The sequence below is a fragment of the Sinohyriopsis cumingii genome, chromosome 15 (genome assembly GCF_028554795.1).
Source record: "Sinohyriopsis cumingii isolate HCF-2022 chromosome 15, ASM2855479v2, whole genome shotgun sequence".
Taxonomy (NCBI): Eukaryota; Metazoa; Mollusca; class Bivalvia; order Unionida; family Unionidae; genus Sinohyriopsis; species Sinohyriopsis cumingii.
In genome coordinates this window covers 49,790,461-49,813,339 of record NC_142975.1, presented here as the reverse complement: position 1 = coordinate 49,813,339, position 22,879 = coordinate 49,790,461, and positions in this window count along the sequence as shown.

The following is a 22,879-nucleotide window of genomic DNA, read 5'->3' as shown; positions in this document are numbered from 1 at the left end:
GGGACAACAATTAACAGACGGTAGCGCGCTAATAGAACACCAGCCGGTCTTCTCCTCCTTTTCCACCTCCAGACATGTATATCTTGGGGGCATACAGAAAAACGTCAAGTGGTGGTTATCCTTCCCAATCGACAGTATATCATAAGTGTTTGGTGCTCACAAAGAAAAGTCCAAGACCCGTGCTAGCAAGTTGGACTGGGATTTGTAAGATGGTAGAGGTAATTAGAATGGGTATATACTGACATGTAAGTAACTTATAGAAAGGAGACCTACTTGCGTTACACTTCAACATCCTCTTCAACCCCCACACATCTGAACTAATTTGAAAAAGACACATTTTCCGCAGCATACTTATACACAACCATTATCAGCAAATCATGGCCAGCCAAACCCATATATACTCGATCTAGTCTTCACCCATGTCTAGATTTGTTCACTTCCTTCCATATAATTAATACCGGAGTCTTTACTTGGCCGGCCTATTCATGGTAGTAGATTTCAGAAGTAAACAGGACGCCTGTTAACGATTTCAAAAGTGAACATTAAATTATATTGCAAGTTCATGAATTCCGCCAGTGGCACTGTTGAATTTTAGGCAATCTTAAAATATTTGAGCATCTTTTCAGAAATGAGAAAAGTATTAAAATACATCTGTCTAATCAACCGTTTTATTGTTTCTTGTCACCATTTATCAAGATTTAAATATATTATCAAACTTGTCATTGAATGCAATCAATGAGTAAACGTGCAATGTGACCATCTCGAAGTACACGTGGCCATCTAGATGTGCATGTGACCATCTAGATGTGATTGTGACCATCTAGATGTGCACGTGTTACTTAAGATAATGAGATTTAAATGTCAGATATTCATTCAGAACTTATATCTTGTTTAAAAATAAGGTAGTGTAGCATAAGCCAAATAAAATTCAGAATGTGAAATTCCAAAAAACATCCAATGCATGAAATTAGTGCGACACAACCATTAGGGTTAGCAGCATGAATCATAGTGGTAGAAACCTGAGTCATCATATCTGAATTCAAAACAAAACAAGGAAATAAACAATGTGTGACCATAGTTACTATAGAAATGGTAAAGAATCTCTGCTGTATATATTAACCAACGTCTAAAACACCCCACGCAGCACATTCAAATCAATACACTATATTATCCACTTTCTCATCCCATTCATGGCAACAGTTGATATATCTAAAAGTGTGTTTGATCATTTAGAGGTACACAAAAGGTATTCATTTTGCTTTTTGTTAACAAATAAAACTAGAAATTTGCATCTATAGTAATCTTACTTGTACATGCATATGTGGAATAACTATAAAGTTGTTCTCTGTAGTACTAAATGTACTAATTCAGTTCCCTTAATAAATCTAGGGACAAACTATGATATTATAAATTAAGTAGTTTTAATTTTTATGGATGCTAATAATCAAACCTATATTTATCAGTATAGACCCATCCTTGTGTCTGGCGAAAGCCATTAGTCCCGCGGTATTTTCTGGGTTTCATGCGTTTGAAACATGTTTTTGAATTCAGCACCAAAGAATCAAATACCGAATTCAATAACGAGTTTTAGAAAGTCAAGCCTGTAAAAACAAGGACTGAAATTCCATTAATAAACAATTATCGCTATTTTTCGGTTACAGTTAGGATAAGCTCACAAAAGATTCGCTTTCTTAAAATCTTACCAATACTGGCCAGCTAGATCCCTAAATACTCTGTTTTATCTTCATCCATTTAGAGACTACTTCCAATTCTTCTGTATAATTAGTACATCGAGTCTTTTAGTCAGTTATATCTTATTCGCCCATTTCGATAAACTACTTTACACTCTTGGTTTGCTCAATAGAAATACACCTTTTTGTCTTAAAATCCTGTACAGAAAGGTTGAGATTTATTTCGAAGTTGACAACTAAACAAACTGACATCAAAAGAGTTGACAAATAGTACGTTTTTGCAATTATTACACTTTGGAACAAGCATACATTGATGAAAGTATACAGTGACTGGATCAACATAATTGACAAATCCTACAGTTTTTAGTACTACAATCAGCGTTTGCAGTACGGAATGGAAAGTATTAAATCTGAATATTTATTCACTTATATTGTTTATTGAACAAAACAGATCTTTTCATATAAATTAACTCAAATTATTCTTCATTGGTCTCCACTGACAGAATATGACGAAAACACGTATACATAACGTTTTGATATATGTTAAAGTTAACCGAATTACCATTATATATGAATATAATTTTCACGTCGGCTTTAAATATTTATAATTGTATGTTGTGTGTGTGATCCTGGGTCGATCTTCCAGGGAACAACGTAGAGAAAGTATCCCTTTTAATGTGAAGCACATTTACGGGCGGCCATTGTTCTTTCACATAATATCTTGATCAACCTTTAAAACCACATAATAACATATTGTGGTGGTGAATAAATGTGCTCTATATCTTATAAATTATTATTAAAAATGGTATATACCTGGCTTAAATGGTGTTGTCATGGTTTTTCATCACCATTTCGTCACGTGATGTCATCAAGATGACACGTGCTACATCACAGAGGTACCAATTTATCGATGCTATGACACCTCATGATAACGATAAATCTATCGATACAATATGTATTTTGCTGGAGTTTTAGAGCCGTTTCGAGGTTAGATCGAGCCGTGTTCTTTACACATTTCTTATGTAGTGAGTTCGGTTCATTCCATGCTGCACGAGCGAAGTGCTTAAGATGGGAAGACCGAGTTATATTTAGCTCACAGGTAGTGTATCACACTATAGCCAGTGTACATATATGCTCGTGGTACATTCAAATTTCACAGTTAGGAACGTCTTGTCAGAAAGCAGTCCACTTTACGGCGCAATATCTCCAGCCGTATAGTTATGTCATTTGTATTTACCTATCTGTTTGATAATATATATTTGTTAAATATTTAATATTTATTATGCATTTCGATAGTTCCGAAATGTTACAGGCTGTTTTCAAGTTCAACAGATTATAACTGGACAGAAGGATTGTATTCATATTAATGTTGCATGAATTAAGGGACGAAATAATTTTACTTCAAGTTCTATAAGATTCTCCTCATATACAGTTTCGCATATGATCCTAACCATATTATATCCTTATACAGAAACCCGATGATATGATGTTTAGTAAAATGGCCAACTCCAGTTACGGTCATGCGTCACGTGCGTCATGGCATGTTATACATGACCGTGTCACTTACTAAGGAATGACACTGTCTAAGTGGTGCGTGTTGATAAGGAGTGATAAAGTAATGTCTAAATGGTTTGAGTTGACAATGAATGATAAAGTAATGTCTAAATGGTTTATGTACATAAGGAATGAGAAAGTAATAGCTAAATGGTTTATGTTCATAAGGAATGAGAAAGTAATAGCTAAAAAGTTCGTGCTGACAAGGTATAATAAAGTAACGTCTAAATGGTTCGTGTTGATAAGGAATGATAAAGTACGTCTAAATGGTTTGTGTTGATAAGGAATGATAAAGTAACGTCTAAATGGTTTGTGTTGATAAGGAATTATAAAGGAATGTCTAAATGGTTTGAGTTGACAATGAATGATAAAATAATGTCTAAATGGTTTATGTTCATAAGGAATGAGAAAGTAATAGCTAAAAAGTTCGTGCTGACAAGAATTCATAAAGTAACGTCTAAATGGTTGGTGTTGATAAGGAATGATAAGGTAATTTCTATATGTTTTTTGTTGATAAGGAATAATAAAGTACGTCTAAATGGTTTGTGTTGATAAGGAACGATAAAGTAATGTCTAAGTGGTTTTTGTTGATAAGGAATGATAAAGTACGTCTAAATGGTTTGTGTTGATAAGGAAAAATACAATAATGTCTATATGGTTTTTGTTGATAAGGAGTGATAAAGTAATGTCTAAATGGTTCGTGTTGATAAGGAGTGATAAAGTAATGTCTAAATGGTTCGTGTTGATAAGGAGTGATAAAGTAATGTCTAAATGGTTCGTGTTGATAAGGAATGATAAAGTAATGTCTAAATCGTTTGTGTTGACAATGAATGATAAAGTAATGTCTGAATGGTTTGTGTTACTAAGGAATGATACATTCTAAGTGGTTCGTGTTGATAAGGAATGATAAAGTAATGTCTGAATGGTTTGTGTTACTAAGGAATGATACGTTCTAAGTGGTGCGTGTTGATAAAGAGTGATAAGGTAACGTCTAAATGGTTTGTGTTGATAAGGAATGAAAAAGGAATGTCTGAATGGTTTGTGTTGACAAGGAATAATACAGTAACCTCTAAATGGTTCGTGTAGACAAGGAATGATACAGTAATGTCTAAATGGTTAGTGTTGACAAGGTATAAGAAAGTAACTTCTAAATGGTTCGTGTTGATAAGGAATGATAAAGTACGTCTAAATGGCTTGTGTTGATAATGAATGATAAGTAATATCTAAATGGCTTGTGTTGATAAGGAATGATAAAGTAACGTCTAAATGGTTTGTGTTGATAAGGAATGATAAAGGAATGTCACTTTGTGTTGATAAAGAATGATAAAGTAATGTCTAAATAGTTTGAGTTGATAAGGAATGATAAGGTAACGTCTAAATGGTTTGTGTTGATAAGGAATGATAAAGTAATGTCACTTTGTGTTGATAAGGAACGATAAAGTAATGTCTAAATAGTTTGAGTTGATAAGGAATGACAAAGTAACGTCTAAATGGTTTGTGTTGATAAGGAATGATAAAGTAATGTCTAAATGGTTTGAGTTGATAGGGAATGAGAAAGTAATTTCTAAATAGTTTGAGTTGATAAGGAATGATAAAGTAACGTCCAACTGGTTTGTGTTGATAAGGAATGATAAAGTAATGTCTAAATGGTTTGTGTTGACAAGGAATGATAAAGTAATGTCACTTTGTGTTGATAAGAAATTATAAAGTAACGTCTAAATAGTTTGAGTTGATAAGGAATGATAAAGTAACGTCTAAATGGTTTGTGTTGATAAGGAATGATAAAGTAATGTCACTTTGTGTTGATAAGGAATGATAAAGTAACGTCTAAATGGTTCGTGTTGATAAGGAATGATAAAGTAATGTCTAAATAGTTTGAGTTGATAAGGAATGATAAGTAATGTCTAAATGGTTTGTGTTGATAAGGAATGATAAAGTAATGTCTAAATAGTTTGAGCTGATAAGGAATGATAAAGTAATGTCTAAGTAGTCTGAGTTGATAAAGAATGATAAAGTAATATCTAAATGGTTTGTATTGATAAGGAATGATAAGACTTCATAGATTGATTACTATATTTGATCTTAAATCGATGATGTTAGTGACAAACTCGACATAAGTTTGGAAACGATTCTCGAGACATTAAAAAAATAGGTCAAGATCTGGATGGACTCGACAAATTTGTGTAAGTTCAGTTAGATACTTCAATAATCATACCATTCCGTGGGTCTAATTATATAAGATCTGGACGGAATCGACTAATTTGTGCAAGATCAGTTAGATACTTCACCAAGTATACCATACCGAGGGTCTAATTATATTCCAAGGCCGAAATAATAGATTGTTTTAACACGAAAATCAATGTTTTAAATGGCGTTCCCGTCTTTGTGACATCATGTCAATTCAGCAAAGACCAGCCAGTATAATACCGCTAATATCTAGATGTACAAAAGGATAATAGATAATATTTGGTCCAGGTTACTAAGTTTAGACTACAAAAGCTGGAAGAACTCAGCCTTGCTATTGTCATTAACGTGAATCTTTGGGATAATATTTATTATTCACTTACGCTATTCAATATATACGAAGCAAACTTCGCATGGCATGACCCAGTGCAATCTGTTGTTGCTGAGCGATGTGAATAGTTCAGTCAGAAATGTTATTTACAAGATGATCCTTACAAACTACGATCATAAACAAAAAACAAAACAATAAAGACACAATAAAGATGTACATAGCATTGGGCACATAGGAACAAATGGAAGCCGACGGAGATACCCGCTGGAGACGCGTGTTCAGTGAGCTATCAAATTGTTATTCCGAGGTCATATCGACAGGACATTCTTACTATAGCAATAGAAAGTTCCATGGCTGGTCATTTAGAACTTAGTAAGACTTAAAACAAGATCTTCAATCAATTTTTTTAAAAAGTGATGTTTGTAAATGTTGCACATCTTGTCACCCTTGTCAAATAGTAGGAAAACCCAAACAGAAGATACATGGAGATCATATACAACATATTCCTGCCTTTGCCCATCCATTTAGCAGCATAATGGTAGATTATGTGCGTCTTTTACCTAAGACCATGACAGGCAACCAATACTTGTTGTACATAATGTCTGTGTCCACATGAGTTCCAGACGAATTGCTTTGAGAAAAATTAAAACCAAAGTGAGAGTAATATCTATGAGAAAGTCTGCTTTCTTTTACAATTGTTGCCCTTTGTTTAACAAGTTGTGAATGAATTAGGCCGAAACAGTTTTAATCTTCCGCTTGATGGTAATGGAGCTTTGGAAAAGTTTTATAAACTTTTGAATAATATGATTCTTTCATATTGCTGTGATACGAAAACCGATTGGAATAAGGGTGTCATGGAATGAGTTCAAGAATTCTCTGGTTTTAGTCTTTTTGAACTAGCATTTGGACATACTGACCTTGAACAACTGAAGCTTTTAAAAAAGAAACTTATTTCAACTGAAGATTCGGAATTTTCTTAGTTACGTCTATAACTTCAAAATATAAGTTGCCAAATAATTGTGGAGCAGCAAAGATTAATCTTCACTCGAATCAGTCAAAAATAAAATTAAAGTATGATAGAAATTCAAAGGAAAGGTTGTCTCTGACTGGTGATAAATTTAGCTCTCTTGCCTATACTTCAAAATTCAGATCAAGCTATTGATGTCCTTATACAGTTGAAAAGAATGTAAGTGGCTTAATTTATATCATTACCACTACTGGATGGAAGAAACACAAATAACTATGTCATATAAATATGATAAAATAATATTCTGGAAGAGTTATATTTGTTGATCATTGACTCAATTACCTGTACCTGTCCCGCACAGAGAGGGCTTATACGATGACACGTAATAAGCATGCAATAGTCGTTGTTTAACCAATCTTCGGCATTCAGAAATATTCAACAGTGTGGACAGAAACTTTCATCTGTATAGCCTATAAAACATGTAAACTGAAACAGCTATTATTTGGGTATAGGCACTTGTTTGCAGCTGTTCGAACGCGAACAAATATAATCCACCGTGTAGTTGAATTGAAGATTCTACACCTGTGAAACTGCACCCTTACAGGATGAATCCTCTCAAGCGAAACTGTTGTAGAAATAATTCATTTTTTTGCAGGAGAATGATTTCGTAGAACCAAGTAAAAGTAACTGGAAATCAATATGTATTATGTTGCCTAATTTAGATAACACATGTGTACTGACAGTAGAAAAGTTAACAATGGAACCAAAACTGATTTCTCAAATAGATGAATATATTGAAAAAACTGGAAATGCCTTACATGTCACCAAGTCTGACCTTTTCAAAAGATTCTACTAAATTCCACTAACAGAAAAAACCCCAGAGGAAAATTCAGCATTTAAACTTTAGATTGTCTTTATCGTTATAAAGTGGTGCCCATTTGTATGAACGGTTCCTCTTAAATTTTTCAGTGCTTCAATACACATGTGAACATCTGGTCTAGATAAGTGTGATGCTTACATCGATGACGTCATCATTTACAATGATACTGGGAGAGATCACTTTTAAACCATTCAGAAAATATTCCGTAGAGTCTGTGATGCAAATTTGACAATTCATTTAGGTAAAAGTGAGTTTTGCCGTGCTTTCCTTACATTTTAGGAGATAGTGTGGGATACTGTCATAATAAACTTATATAAGTTGCGGTTAAGTCTATCTCTAAATGGTATGTGAAAACCAGAAAATATCAACTGATGTGATCTTTGAGTATGGCTAGATATTATCGGAAATTTTGTTCCGATCTTTCCATAATTCCTGAACTCCTCACCAGAGGCTTAAATTAAAGGCCTTAGTGAAAAGTGCAAGTAGGGGTAGTGTCTTATCTTTAAGTTGGGATTCTTCGCATGACAATTATTCATTCCTATCTTTAACTGCAGTTGTGTTCGGATTTAATTTAAGAGGAATCTTTAATTTTAAACATTGATGAAATGTATTGGAAAGGACAAAGTGTACATTGAGTTAACCGACTAATTCACTATTATGAGATTGTTGCGAGTTGAAAGACATTCTGCATTATGTCATCGTCATACACAAGCACTGTTGGGACATAAGCACATTCATTGACCGTGAATGTGTAAAGAAGCTATGTTCCGACAGTCAAAAATCATGTGACTAAACCTGATTTAAAATTGCAACAATGGAGAGGAACATTAACAAGCCTAAATCTATTCCCTCGAGGAGAACGTTTTAAAAAAAGACAAAGTTCCTGATAATAAAAGATTCAGAGGATTTTTTGTGTCCCTTAGCATTTAAATTATGATATGTTTGGCAAAATCACCAAAGGTGAACAATAGAATCTTTCGACATGAATGGCTAGTTTTTTCCTTAATAAAATCAGACTGGGGTTTGCTTCAATGACGTACCCTTTCGTCATACAATACGTACACGTAGGAATATTGATAAGTCTTAACACCAGCTTGAGTTATAAAAATTGCACTAGCTTGAGATTTGCATGTGCGCGTAGGAGACTGAAAGGTTTCTTTTTAAGCAAAGAAACACTTAGAGGAAGACTTATTGATAGCTGAAACTGCGTGGGTCAATGAATAATCACGTGCTGTACGAGTCGCATTTTCCAAAGAGTAAACGTTTTCCCACCAGCATATGTCTTGACATCACTATGGACGCTATTCTGAACTTTTCACTTAATATAACTGTAACAAGATAACCGGGCTGGATTTCGAATTTACAGCAAAACACTTTTGATGGTAATACAAATACAATGTTTAATGATGAATTACTTGAAAGAGAAAATAATTATGATTAATACGTGCGTGTTCAAGATCCAAATATTGGAAAACTTAACATAATCCACACGAACCTAATAAAGCAAGAAATGAAAATACAATAAATACAATAAATACAATACAAGGACAAAGTTAATGATTCACAACAATTTCACAACAATTTCACACGACAAAAAGAATTATGTTTTTTCTCAAATAGTAAAAAATGTGGTACTTTACTAATTGGGTAAAATGTATTCACTCAAATACTGAAAAATGATGTATTTTACTGAAATAGTAAAATGATGAAAAGAAAGGCACATATATCATACAAAATATCTTTACAGTCTAAAAATACTAGGTATTACAGCCTCCCCCCAAATTTGGTTTTGCTAAAAGATTACATGTATGGAGTTACACATTCCGTCACCAGCACACTTGGTTACCAGTCACAATGGTCAAGCAAGCAATTCGTATTACGGGCCGTCGCCGACCACCATTCAATTCCTTTTTCAATCAAGCAAACAGCGCCCACTAATTGGTCAGTAACGCCCTATCACCCTCTACTCGACCAGCAACACTGTTCAATCAGCTCTACGACTACTACGGATCAGCTTTACAGCTGTTATGACCAACTTATTTGGTTAGCTCTATAGGTGGTACCAAGTTGATTCCGAACAGCTCTACAGCTGCAACTCCAATTAGCTGAAAATACATCTAACACTGTGTACTATGCATAACACGGGCATATTCGATAATACGAATACAGATTACATTATCGGTACAGTAATGACAAAATAATAAACATGTTCGGAAGTGAACCTACCCATTCCCAGATAAAAATCATACGGCACTAAACGTTTCTTAAAAAATGCACTTTATATTGCTAATATAAATCTCTTTCTAAGTCACACAGAAGAATAGGAAATACTTGCATTTTAATACGTAAGCCGAAGCTACATAGAAAATATACAAAAATAAACGTGGTAGTACAATAGATATGACTTATACACAACAAATGAACAAATAACTCACAAGTACAGCTCAAAATGTACATGTCGTTATGTATACCGGTCACTGACAAGACGTTCCATAATGTGTAGATTTAGTCTTCCGGTGAGGCATTACTACACAGACAATACCGCCATACATCGTCTGTACGCAGGAAGTATTCAGTTCTAAAGCATTTCGCACGTGCAACATAGGATGAACCGAACTGGCTGTTTCGAAATATTGTAAAATGTATATAAATTATCCTCGGGTATCGTTGTACACAAAAACGACACACGAGTACATGTATATAATAAAAAAAGGATTTATACAAATACATGACAATAAACTTTTTAAGGTTATTGCACTCTTGATCAAAGGTCTCCTCTGGGCAACACCCATCAATTAGTTCCTCTTTTGTCCCAATACATTTTGACATAGATTTGTCCAGTTTATTTCAAACAAGATGTGGAACTACCTGAGGTACCAATTCATAAACCTTGGATCGAGGATAGTACACATGCAGAATTAACGTCTTCCAAAATCTCGGACAAAATACATGTCCTACAATAGAACGACGAGTTTGACATTACCACTGGATAATACACTCTTCACATGATATACTGCTCATCTCCACGAAACAAAGAAAAACGAAAAGTTGTATCAGGGGATAAATTTATCTGTACCAAGTGAAGCATGAACAACGATGTGGCGGGTTTGGCAATGTCATCATTCCTGTTTACTTGACAGCCACTATCCGTTTAAGCTTGCAATCTGCCTTGTAGCTTTGGCAAACTTTTTCTTAGACACCGATACTTCCATTTACACCAGTCTCCCTGGAAGCTATAACCGACATATCAAAGACGAAGGTACTGAACTGGAATAAGGAGGATCCCACAAACAGGTGTACAAATATGCAGCTTTAAGGGAGCATACCACATTATTCATGTGCTGCCACTGCCTTCCTTTGCTTAGTACATTATTGTCATCCTCGTGGGAAATTCAGAAATAAGAATTCATAGTTGACTTTTGGAGATTTATGGACCATTTTACAGAGACTTTGTATAGATTAAACTCAAACAGAAAGAACAATTGCAATCTACGACAGAGACTTGTTAATCATTGGTATATAGGTCTTCATAAGGTTGAAAATGATCAAACATCAGACATTAATAAGCTACCCAAAATCGGAAGAGTTTCAATGGCTTGACTTCATCATACAAGGCTGGATTACTTTATAGATATCAAGAGGACTATGAGCAATAGGGTTACTAAAATCCTCTCCGGTAACCTAGGTGGTTAGAGCGTCAGCCTCGGATCTGAACCCCAGCCAAGTGAGACCAAAGACGTATAAAATTAATGTTCGCAGCCGACGCATAGTTTTAAGAGGTTAACGTTAGGACTGGAATGCCTGATGTCAGAATGATCAAACTGGGTGGGACATGATGTTAAATGTCTGCGACATGATGCCCCAGTGCTAGACATTACCATAAACTGCCACGCTGCATACATGGTAGCGAAGGGACTAAAAGTGTTAAAGCTAAGTTACAAATGGAAAAGCACACCCTTCGTGAAGTTTGCTGCGTTATTACTTAGTGATTGAATTTCTTCGACATGATTTAACAGCTAATTCCGTTTATCAAAAGTACGAAATACTTGTTTGGAAGAGCACATTCAAACTCAGTGATTGGAACTGTGTGAGCGCATTTACGGAGTGCTTATCAAGATTCAAGTGAACGTCCAACAGATAAATCTCAAGTTGAGTTGAGTTATTGGCGAAATCGTTAGGAAAACATTTACCAAATTACGCCAATTAGTATAAGTCTTCATTCACATGCCGCACCAAGCTAAACAGCTTTGGCACACTTGTCAGATCGATGATAAACCAAACAATCCCGTTTGGACATCAGTTTAAGTTGCAACGAAAGAAGACGTGTACAATATCAAATACATTCTCGATGGAAGAACACATAATTGGGAAAACATTAACTTCTAGGAGTGAAGGTTATTTGAAAAGGATATTCACGCAGCTTTAAGTCATCGACCCCAAAAGAAGATGAAGTAGCCACATGCTGCTAAATACCACTTAATCTCCATCTCAGAGTTCAACTCCTAAACATGCTCTGGGTGTGATGTCGAAGTCATTCTCCTATCAAACCAATCGTCTTTTGCTGACAGATTTGTGTTGCACTGTGTAACGAATAGATAAACAAATGTGGCATATTTAATTCAACAGTTGCTTTGGTCATTTTCTTCCTCCATCCCTTTTTGAAATATGCACACATTAACAATAACAACAAGAACTGTAGTCTCGCAAATGCTAGTCACCACTCCACAATCACAACACGTAACTAATTATCTTATGTGACCATCATTAGAGATACAAACCTTTGACACGGAGCGACTCACCGAAGAGTATAACCACTGAACTATGAATAGTCACTATTATTTAATATTGCCTGGTGCCTTCGACATTAACTTATTTCACAGATAAAGTACCTTAAGCCATACAATTAAATCAGAAAGCAATTTGGGAATTGGCATAAATCATTTCTCACACGGAACTCATGATGTTAGATGGTTATCAAACCACTTTTCTCGTCGTACGATTTACCAAACAAGTTCATGGATATGTGTACAAGTTGATTCTCTCATTTAGGAACTCCAAACACCATCGCCATCTGAGCGCCAACTGAGTACCTGTTCCATTAGAATTCCTTCATTATTTTAATGCTCAGCAAACGGTCGCAACGATTCCAGCAGCTTTAAAAGCATTGAAAAACACTTGGCAAATTTCGCTGATCGATTACTATAAACTATACGGTGTCACAACGCTGTCTATTAGAGTTTTCCCTATTAGTTTGATATTTTGAGTGGAAACAAGAAAGAGGAAAAGATGGGTACAACATTCATGGAATTCAATCCCTTCAATCGATGTTAGCATAAAAGGAGATCTTGGACAACATGTCATATGCTTCAAAGAAAAGTTTTGAAAACCAATTCACAGTGAAATATTAAAGATATATGCCGTGCACGGAGGAGTTACTTGAGGACGAGGTCATGGCTTAGGAGGTATGTAAAAGTTGGCATTTTGTGCGGTAACGCTCATCTTCAAACTTATTGTCATTCGAGTATTTCATACTTGCAAAGATGCCGCGTCGACGCAATGTATCCAAAACGTTCTAATCGACTAGGATAGTCAAAAGATTTCTTTAATGAAATCAGGAAATTGTTTTGATTTAAACATCAAAATAACTCCTGAGACAAGCATATAAACCCACTTAACATTCCTGACAGGGGCATGAATTCCTTCTCTACGCACAGCATGGATATGACATAAAGAAACGTCACAAAAATCGTCTGACCACATAGTCACTCGACAGATCAGATGCAGAATAAAAACAGAACAGTGGTCAAAGAATTATAGGTTTTTGATTACACGATATAATGTAGAAAACACTGATGGACTGTGATGCTTGCAAATATTCCATTTGGACTCGACCTGCTTTGCCACGACACCGATGACGACAAGTTGGAAAAGCATATGGAAGACGTATGCACTCTCATCTAAATTGAAACGATTTGGGAAGAGGGATTTAAAGAATTGAGTGAGCATTGACTACCTCCACTGACATTTTTTTATACAGGAAACACATTGAAGAGATCTATTGCAGCAGAAGTGTGGATAATTCTAATCCATCGGCTTACTTCATCGATATTTTCAAGTAAATATCATGTGCGAACTCCGATCTTCTCAATACATGTGAGAACTTAATGACTTGGAACTTACTTGTCTTTTCACTCCGAGTTCGTACACAACTTCTTGCAATCCAGTTATGTTAGCTAAATATTAACTGCATCATCGGACTGTTAAGGGCATTGAAGCCTATGTCATCATAACAAACGATAAGCATCGCACAGAAATCCAGATGATAACCGTCCACATTCCCAGCGACTACATTGTGAAATATTTTGATTATTATGGATCAACCTCTATGAAAGATAATAGCATGGACTCTAAGAGAATATATTTTGTATCCACTCAGTTTAATAATATGAGATTACAATCATGTTCGATTGTGTACTAGCTATTGTGTGTAATGTCTTCACTAATGTATCATGGATTCTCATTAAAATATATGTTATGAGATTGTTGCCAATAAACCCTAAGCACTGCTCTATTCCATGGCCAGAAGGAGAGAGAGAGAGAGGTTCGGCTCTCTTAAAAGACGTGTCACTCATAACGGTGTAGATACAGTTACATTTTGGGGAAAATGGCAATGCGAGAACGGCAATGGAATCGCTGTAATGAAACAAACCTCTTTGAGCTCCGACGAAACGGACTAATTTTTCCAAGCACGTCTTAAGATGCGACCAAATATGGTCTACGTCTTAGTCCTTGGGTTTTGCCATGCTCTCAAAGTGAGGCTTCATCGTCTCTTACCGACTACCATCTGGGTCTCTTGTACGTCATCAGACAGATTTATCCAAGAACACGTGAAACCTTGGTGATAACTTGGCAGAAAGGAATTTGCGTCCACAGCATCCTTACCGCTGAGTTCTAACTTTGCAAACTTAAAGTAGTATATAATGTGTAGGATTCCTTGGATTTCACTTAAAAAGCACAATCTTTATTGAAATAGTACACATTTATATTGCAAGAATAAAAACATGTTTTTAATTCAATTTACTGAAAACTTTGTTGCATCCTAACATATGTACTAAAACAATAACAAAATATAAATGTTGTCTCGTGATCATTATCTTCTGTAGCTCAGAAACGGGGTGTGCATCGATGGCAAAATGAAAGTGTAATCGATCAGTGGCTCTTTTGTTTAGAACCAAAAAATTTATTTCGTATATCTTTCACAGCGTGTTGATGGTATGGTCTGAGGTATTGGTCACTACACGCGGCTTGTTGGATAGTATGTGTGATGTATAATAGGTGGCTAAATATTAAATAATATATTATTATTATTTAAGGGACACATATTATTATTATTATTATCATCATCATCATCATTTTCACCGACGTAATCGTTACCACCGTCATCAATAACTCAAATTCTCCGTCAACGTGACATCCTGGGTTCTTTCTTTGGCATTTTTTTTTTACATACGACGCAAGATTTTATTATCCACTGAGTTTTCATAAGGCTGGAGAATTTTTCAATAATAAAGTCCTCTCTGAAATTATTCCTTAGTAATTGTTGATAGTCACAAGCCAGATTTCACCCTGTTGTTCCAGTGGGAGAAATAAAGCTTTTCTGTATATTTATTGAGGGGTAAGACATGGTAACCTGCTTACAGGGATACTAAATACTGCGGTGTTTAAGAAAGTAGTAAAGATGACCGTGCATCTCTTTATTACTCTACTTCTACAACACATGTGGACATTTTGCTTTTCATGAAAATGTTATCTTTAAACTATTTATCGTATTCATAATTTTTGCTTTTCAAGAGAATTTCATCTTTAAAATATTTATCGTATTCATCATTTCAAGTAAAGTTAATTTTGGAAATATGTTTAAACTCTCAACAACGCCTCTATCCCCCTTTAAAATTTATCGCCCCTTGTAACAAAGAGCTCGGTCTTGTCAATATATTAGGAAATTGACGTCTTCACCCTCTTCTTAACCTGTACTAACAGTGCAGATCGGTGGCAAGTTTTTTTGTGTTATAAATTGTTTTTTATTTTGTTCGATTTAAAATCTCTTACAGTGTGAACACTGTATTAAAATCCCCTTACAGTGTCAACACTGTATCAGAATCCCTTACATTGTAAACACTATTAAAATCCCTCAGAACGTTTATGCCTAAGCGCTATGAAGTCCCAGGTTCTTGTAGGTTACTTGGCTGCAAGTTCCGTTTTCTGTCGCTTTTGTTCTCACTCGACAGATTACCCCGCATTTGTCCCTTATGAGAGAGAGAGAGAAAGCAAAGATGATTACGATGAAACTTTGTAACATGTTTAATTCATTTAGACAAAATGGATTGTTAATATATTTCCCGTTATTTTCTTACTTTGCTAATGTTTAGTGTAAATTAATCACTGATTTTAGAGAGTATAAAATCAATAGGCAACTGTTGAAACCGAGCCTACAGTGGCCTTGGGCAAATCATAATTTGATATACCAACAGTATTAGTATATCAAATTGCTTTATACCAAAAGCATTAAAAGCAATGTTACTCCGCGGGTAAACGGCCCTGCCTTCATACACGAGCCATATTCCTTCACGACTAAGCACACATCACCAAAAATGATGCTACTCAATCGGTGTTATATGAATTCGTGTGTAGCAGACACACACGCATGACGACCTAGTAATCTACAGTCAGTCCGGTTTCCTACGAAAGAAATCATAGTATATAGAATTAATTATTGAGAATTATCACTATCCACCAGACAGAACGGAAAGTGCTCTCCCTGGATTCTATAGAAGAATGCGTGATAATGGCAGGCAGAATTATTATTTAATACAAATGATACTACCAGACAGGTTAGAACATTTTTGATTCGTACTCTACTTATATATATATATATATATATATATATATATATATATATATATATATATATATATATATATATATATATATATATATATATATAGAGAGAGAGAGAGAGAGAGAGAGAGAGAGAGAGAGAGAGAGTGTGAGGGAGAGAGAGAGAGATGTTTGCGGCATGAAGACGGTATAACAATATACGAATTTACGTTGTCTTGTAAGGCCAAACGTGTCGACCGATTTTACAATCAGTACTTTTAGCTTGTGTCTTTCTATTTGGCCTCTTAAATATACAGCCTTTCAGCGGCGATGAAGGTTCTCACATACTTGACATAAAAATAATAGTTTCAAATTCCATCCGGCCATAAAGCAAGATGAGAAACTTATTAGTCTTCTAGTAGCATCCGAGTCATGCAATTAGAAATCGAATTATTAAGCAACATATTCTGTAAAGATTGTTACATTTCTGTCATGAGATATTCAAATAATATGTCTAACGTGAAGACATTGATTAGTTAGGATGAATCTCCCTCGCCATGTCTCGATCACTCTTTCTCACCAAAGCAAATTGATAGTAATTATAAACATCAGATTATTTGATTGGTCCGATATGGGAAGCTCTTATTTGTTAAATATTTCATGCTAACACAACTCTCATGCAAGGGATGACATATATAATATAGTACCTAACACGTAAAGAACTCTTGCTATGAGATAGTTTAATTATTCGGTAGCATCACTTTATGCTACTTATCTAGACAAAGTATAGCCTAACCATACAAAGACCACGGCCAGAAGCAATCTGCTGAAAACGCACAATGAAAACAATGGATGTTGATTCAAAAGAAAAGTTCAGAATTGGAAACAAAAAGTCAATATTTAACATCTTAGAACGTGTTGATATCATCTGTCATTTTAAATGTTCCTAATTGGTCAGATATTTAGAACTCTGTGATTCATATTTTCTATGTATTGGAGACATACTTGAACATGTTTGCTTGCACAAACAACATGGATTCAGTATATCTGCCTCAAGCTATTTTTCTTCTGTGACTCATGGATTTGATCCAGAATTTCATAGCTGAAGACCCTACTGCAACTACACACACACACACACACACACACACATATATATATATATATATATATATATATATATATATATATATATATATATATATATATATATATATATATATATATATATATATATATATATATATATCGCATCGAGTATCAGTAGCTGTCGCAGGTAGGGATACCTGTGGAGATCTAACAGACTTAAACCATGTTGCTAATTCAGTTTTTCTCAAACTTATTTGTTTCGCGCGCAAAGATTCAACAATTTTTGTGGTGAAGAACTTATTTATTTTTACATAGATATTTAATTTTAAATTTAATGTGAAGGATGTGCCTGCTTTCGAAAGCAAAACAGATTGAAGCGAGTCTCTAAAGTCGACAAACAAGCACGCATTTCATCGTCGATTTTAAGATGTCTGTCTCTCTTTCCTTAGATTTGATTTTAGTCAATGCTGAAAATTCAGACTCATAAAATCACGAAGACACAAATGGCAGAATTACTTTGCTTTTGAACTGATTGCAGGATATGACTTCTTCATTGAGATCTAAACTCATCCAAGATCTTTTCGGGAAATGTTGACTGAAAAAATTATCGTTTTATAAATCAATGAGCTGTTCTTCTTCGGTTGTAAGATTTGTAGTTTCGTTTGTTTCCGAATGGATTGATCACCCATCCATATTCATCGCTTGCATGTGATGGGAAGTAATGCTGCAGTGTCTATTGTAGGTCTCTCAGTGTGTCCAGAATTTCGGGGATGAGATCTAGCACGTTTCTCGCGTTACGAAAGGAACCAATGAATGACAGACTGACAGAGATTGCGTTTTTATATATGTTACTTTTTTAACTTTTGTGACTTTGATTTACCATTTAATTTTTCGATATGTTCAAGGTTTCAAAACGCTAGCAATTTTAAATATTTTTCGAAACTCCCACGGCACACATGCAAATCTTTCGCGGCACACTAGTGTGCCGCGGCACACAGTTTGAGAATCACTGTGCTAATTTGAGAGAGTTGAGAGAAAAGCGAGTCTTACTGCAGTTTGAAAATTATAGATCAGAAACTTGCATGGCTGTAATAGTTAATTTCAAAATTAAAATCATTCGCCTGATGAAACGTATGTTTCTCCTTTCCTTCAATTAAAAATTTGTTTACAGCGTATCGATAAGATCTAACGAATCCGTTTGATATTTGATCTTGCAACAAATAATTTAAAGAATGAGAGAACCTTGAGTCCAAATCGAACTCTCTGCCGATAAATTCGGTCAGCATTCTCTGATCAACTGAAAATGTTAGTCAAAATATGGTTTGCCTACATCAACATTACGTTATATACGGCATTTCAGCGACCTTTACATTCAGTTCGTACCTTACGCATTGCGTCCAACGTGAATTTGGTTTGATCTTTCCTTATTTGTTTTCCGGAGTTGAGAATGATTTTCAAAAACACTGTATATAATGATGTCCTTCCTTCAGTCATTGTTGTCCACCAATGTACTACGTTGAGCCTGTATTTTCAATGCTGGTTGATTAAATATTTTACTGAGCGGACGACGCCTGCACGACATTATCACATATAGCATACGTCTCGCCGTCTAGAAACCCCTCTTCGTCAACCTGTTATATGGAATGGCCACGTATCGTCCATCGCAGATTTTAGGTGAAGACTCTAATTATTTAACTCTTGGAACGTATTTGTTTTTAGTTATATGTTGTTTTAGCAGCTGCACAATTCCCATTGAATAATATCCTGTCTGCTTCTCCAATATTGAAAGTCCGATACTAGCACTTTGAGCAACATTAGGCGCAAACAGGTTCATTCTCGGCATATTTCGTCCTCACCTTACATAGAGCTTTACATGAATGAATCTAGAGAAACCAATCGAACACAACAAAACAAAATAGGAGAACTTTATTACCAGCTTAGGTCTAACAACATACATGTCAGATTAGGTTCAAATACAAATTATAAATGGCGGTGTATAATAGATAAAAAAGGTGAAAAGATACGGGTAGAAAAATATGTAATTTTGGACAAAACTTTTGATAAACACAACAAAATGCTTAGAAAATATTTACAATAGAAATAACAGTGTTAATTTACATTAGAGGAGAAAGATTTAAACATCAGCGCAATACATTTACGTAATATTTTGCGTGCATTAACATATGTTATTTAGCAACTCTCTAACCGTTGCATGTATTAACGTTTTTGAAATAATAGTTATATTGTTTCTTATTTCAGCTGAAATTGACACTGAATAAAGTAGAACCGATCATCATGCAAGGAGCATCATTTGCATCTGTTTTAAGATCTACCTAAATCTTCCATTTTTAACGGGAACCTATGATTCCTAATACGGGAAGTATTAAATAAATAATCAATTCTTTTCTGGCAGACGTTTTGAAACTGGTTAAAAATAAAACGCTTTCTACCTACTACCTTTAGTAGAATCGACAATACTAGAATGCAAAGTTTCTATATATTGACATTTTAGTCTAATTTTGAATATATATATATATATATATATATATATATATATATATATATATATATATATATATATATATATATATATATATAAATCGCACAAAATTTGTTTGTTATGGGAAAGTTATTTACTATTTTATCTATCAGATAAAGATTATAATGCGGTAGGATTATCTTATAACTGATATCATTTCCCCAATAACTGATATCATTTCCCCAATAACTGATATCATTTCCCAAATAACTGATATCATATCCCAAATGCAAACAGCTCTCACTCTGATTAAAATGCTCGTAAGGGTTCTTCCCACGGCATATGTAGTGTTGTATTTTTATTATTTTTATTAATTATTTTTTATAAATCAGCGATTACATAGGAATCGCAAGGAACCTATTATCTGCAAAACAGTGTGATTAATATGTTTCTTTGTAAATCCAATAGAAAACTATTTCTTATTCATTTGTATATGACGAACAATACTTATTTAGATAATGCAGTGATTATCATTGATGGGCGAATACTAGAAAGCATTTTCTGGATCGTTATCTGTGTAAAACGGGGGGAGTGAATTATCCCTCCAAATTTGGTTTTCGTTATCTAGGGTTGACCGCCCTCGATGTTATTGCCCGGTTCGAGTAAATATAAATTAAGTGATGAAACGTATAGGTGAAATAGATAGAGATCTGAGCAGGTATAAAGAACAAACCAACACGAGCCCCCGTACATGGAAACAAACAATTTAATCAATTACATACAAACACTGTGAAAATTCGTTACATCAGGAATGTACTCTGCTTTTAGAAATTTAACTTTCACCGAAATACAAAGAAAACGCAAATAGATTTAAATAAAATAGCCAATCTGTTTACTGATAGATTTAGTTCATCATAGGATCGAGTGAACAATCGAAGTCAACGTCCTGTACGATTTCATAACCTGCTCGTCCCCAGTCTGTTTTGCTTCCTCTGTAGCTGTTCAGACCCTTGGATCTCAGGATGATACTTTCACCATCCGTCTCAGCATACCTTCAGTATACGTCTTAGAAATTAATACGTCGCAGGATTGCGTCACAGGATTATACGTCTCACTGCACTTCTCTCTATACTTCTTCGTATAGGTCTCAGAATAACATCACCTCATACGTCCCAGAATAATACGTCTCATACGTCTCAGGAGCTATTTTCTCCCTTTTAAATAAATATAAATAGAGACAACCTAAATTTCCCGTTATTTATGAAACAGTTATTTCTTCATTATTCTCCCTCGTTATCAGATTTCACTATCAGTGCTAAACAGACGCTAAGGCTATCAATCGACTCCACATGTCCTATAATGACCCTAGTTAGTCAAATGGCTAATTCGTTACGCCTTGACCTTACACATTAACACATACGCGATGCCTGTGGTTCTGAGCCAGCCTCAATTTACACAGTGAATAAATAGGATACATCACATCAATCAATTACTAGATCATTTCAGTCAATACACACTTATTCTTAATCATACGTGAAATATTCTAAATTCGGCGAATTCACGCGGATTCTCGTAATCATATTAACTAATGTAATGTATTAAATTCTTAGAACATAATTCTTATGCAAACAAGACAACAAATTCAAACAGTTCGTCAAACTTATCTAAAGAAGATTAATGTACGACATTCCTATGCATAAACTCAACACAGTTATACTTCATAAAGCAAATTATTACACGAATGTAGAAAAAGATTCATGCAGATGCAAGTAAATAACTTCAGCAAAGCATTATATACAAATTATATGGAATTGTCACACTACCTTTGCTTTCAACGTTCCTCCCTCTAATCGGCAAATTAGTTCGTCGGTTCCTTTCGACAATCGTCCCCTTTTGGACAACAGTTCCTTTTCACGAGAATTTCTTGCAAATCCTCGGAGTCCTACTTTGGTTTTCACGTAGAAAAGCTTAGACTGATTAGAATTTCGATGTGACTATTTTAAAAGCTAGAACATTTTGTGTGGGAAACACGCCCTTTATTTAATGCAACCAATCAGAATCAAATATCTCTGCCGCCTTTTTTTCCAGAGGCGCCAAAGTCAGGGTCAACTTGACCTGGTAGTTTGAGTAACAGAGTTTCTGCGATTCCTCACGTGTGACAGTTTTACCATGAAAATGAAATTTTCCTTGTGCCTAATAGTCCGTCTGGCTGCTGTATAAACAAATGTTTAATTAGGAACAGAATTCTCCCTCTAAAGGATATTACCGTACACGGTAGTATGGCCATATGATACACGCTTGTCTCCATAAATCTAATTAATGGTTCTCTGGTCTCAACTAATGTATTCTTGTTAGATCGACATAAAATTTGCCACACTTCACAATCTGTAAGAATAACACTATCATCAAAAATAATAAGAAGTGCTTAAATGTAAAACATTAATGTTTCTCGACATTAAAAGTTCACACTATTGCAACGTTGCAATTAAATGATCAGCTTAATAATGTATCTATTTTGTAGACGATTCCTTCTTTATCCTTAACCTCCATGCAGTGCCAAAATCCTCTTCAAGATTTACAAATAAACAAAATCTTATTGTCTTACATTCATATTTTGTGCTTGTGCATGATGAGCCTTTAAGGCAACATTTAACAATTTATATAAAAAAACCCAGACTGATTTTCCTTTAGAATAACGGTCGTCTTCAAATAGTCAGCATGTCTTGCATTTGAAACAAAGCTAAACACTTTCTCAGAACAACTCCGTTGTGTAGTACGTTATTAATCCGAAGAAAGATAAGGATTACCTTTAGGTTTTATTAATCCTATG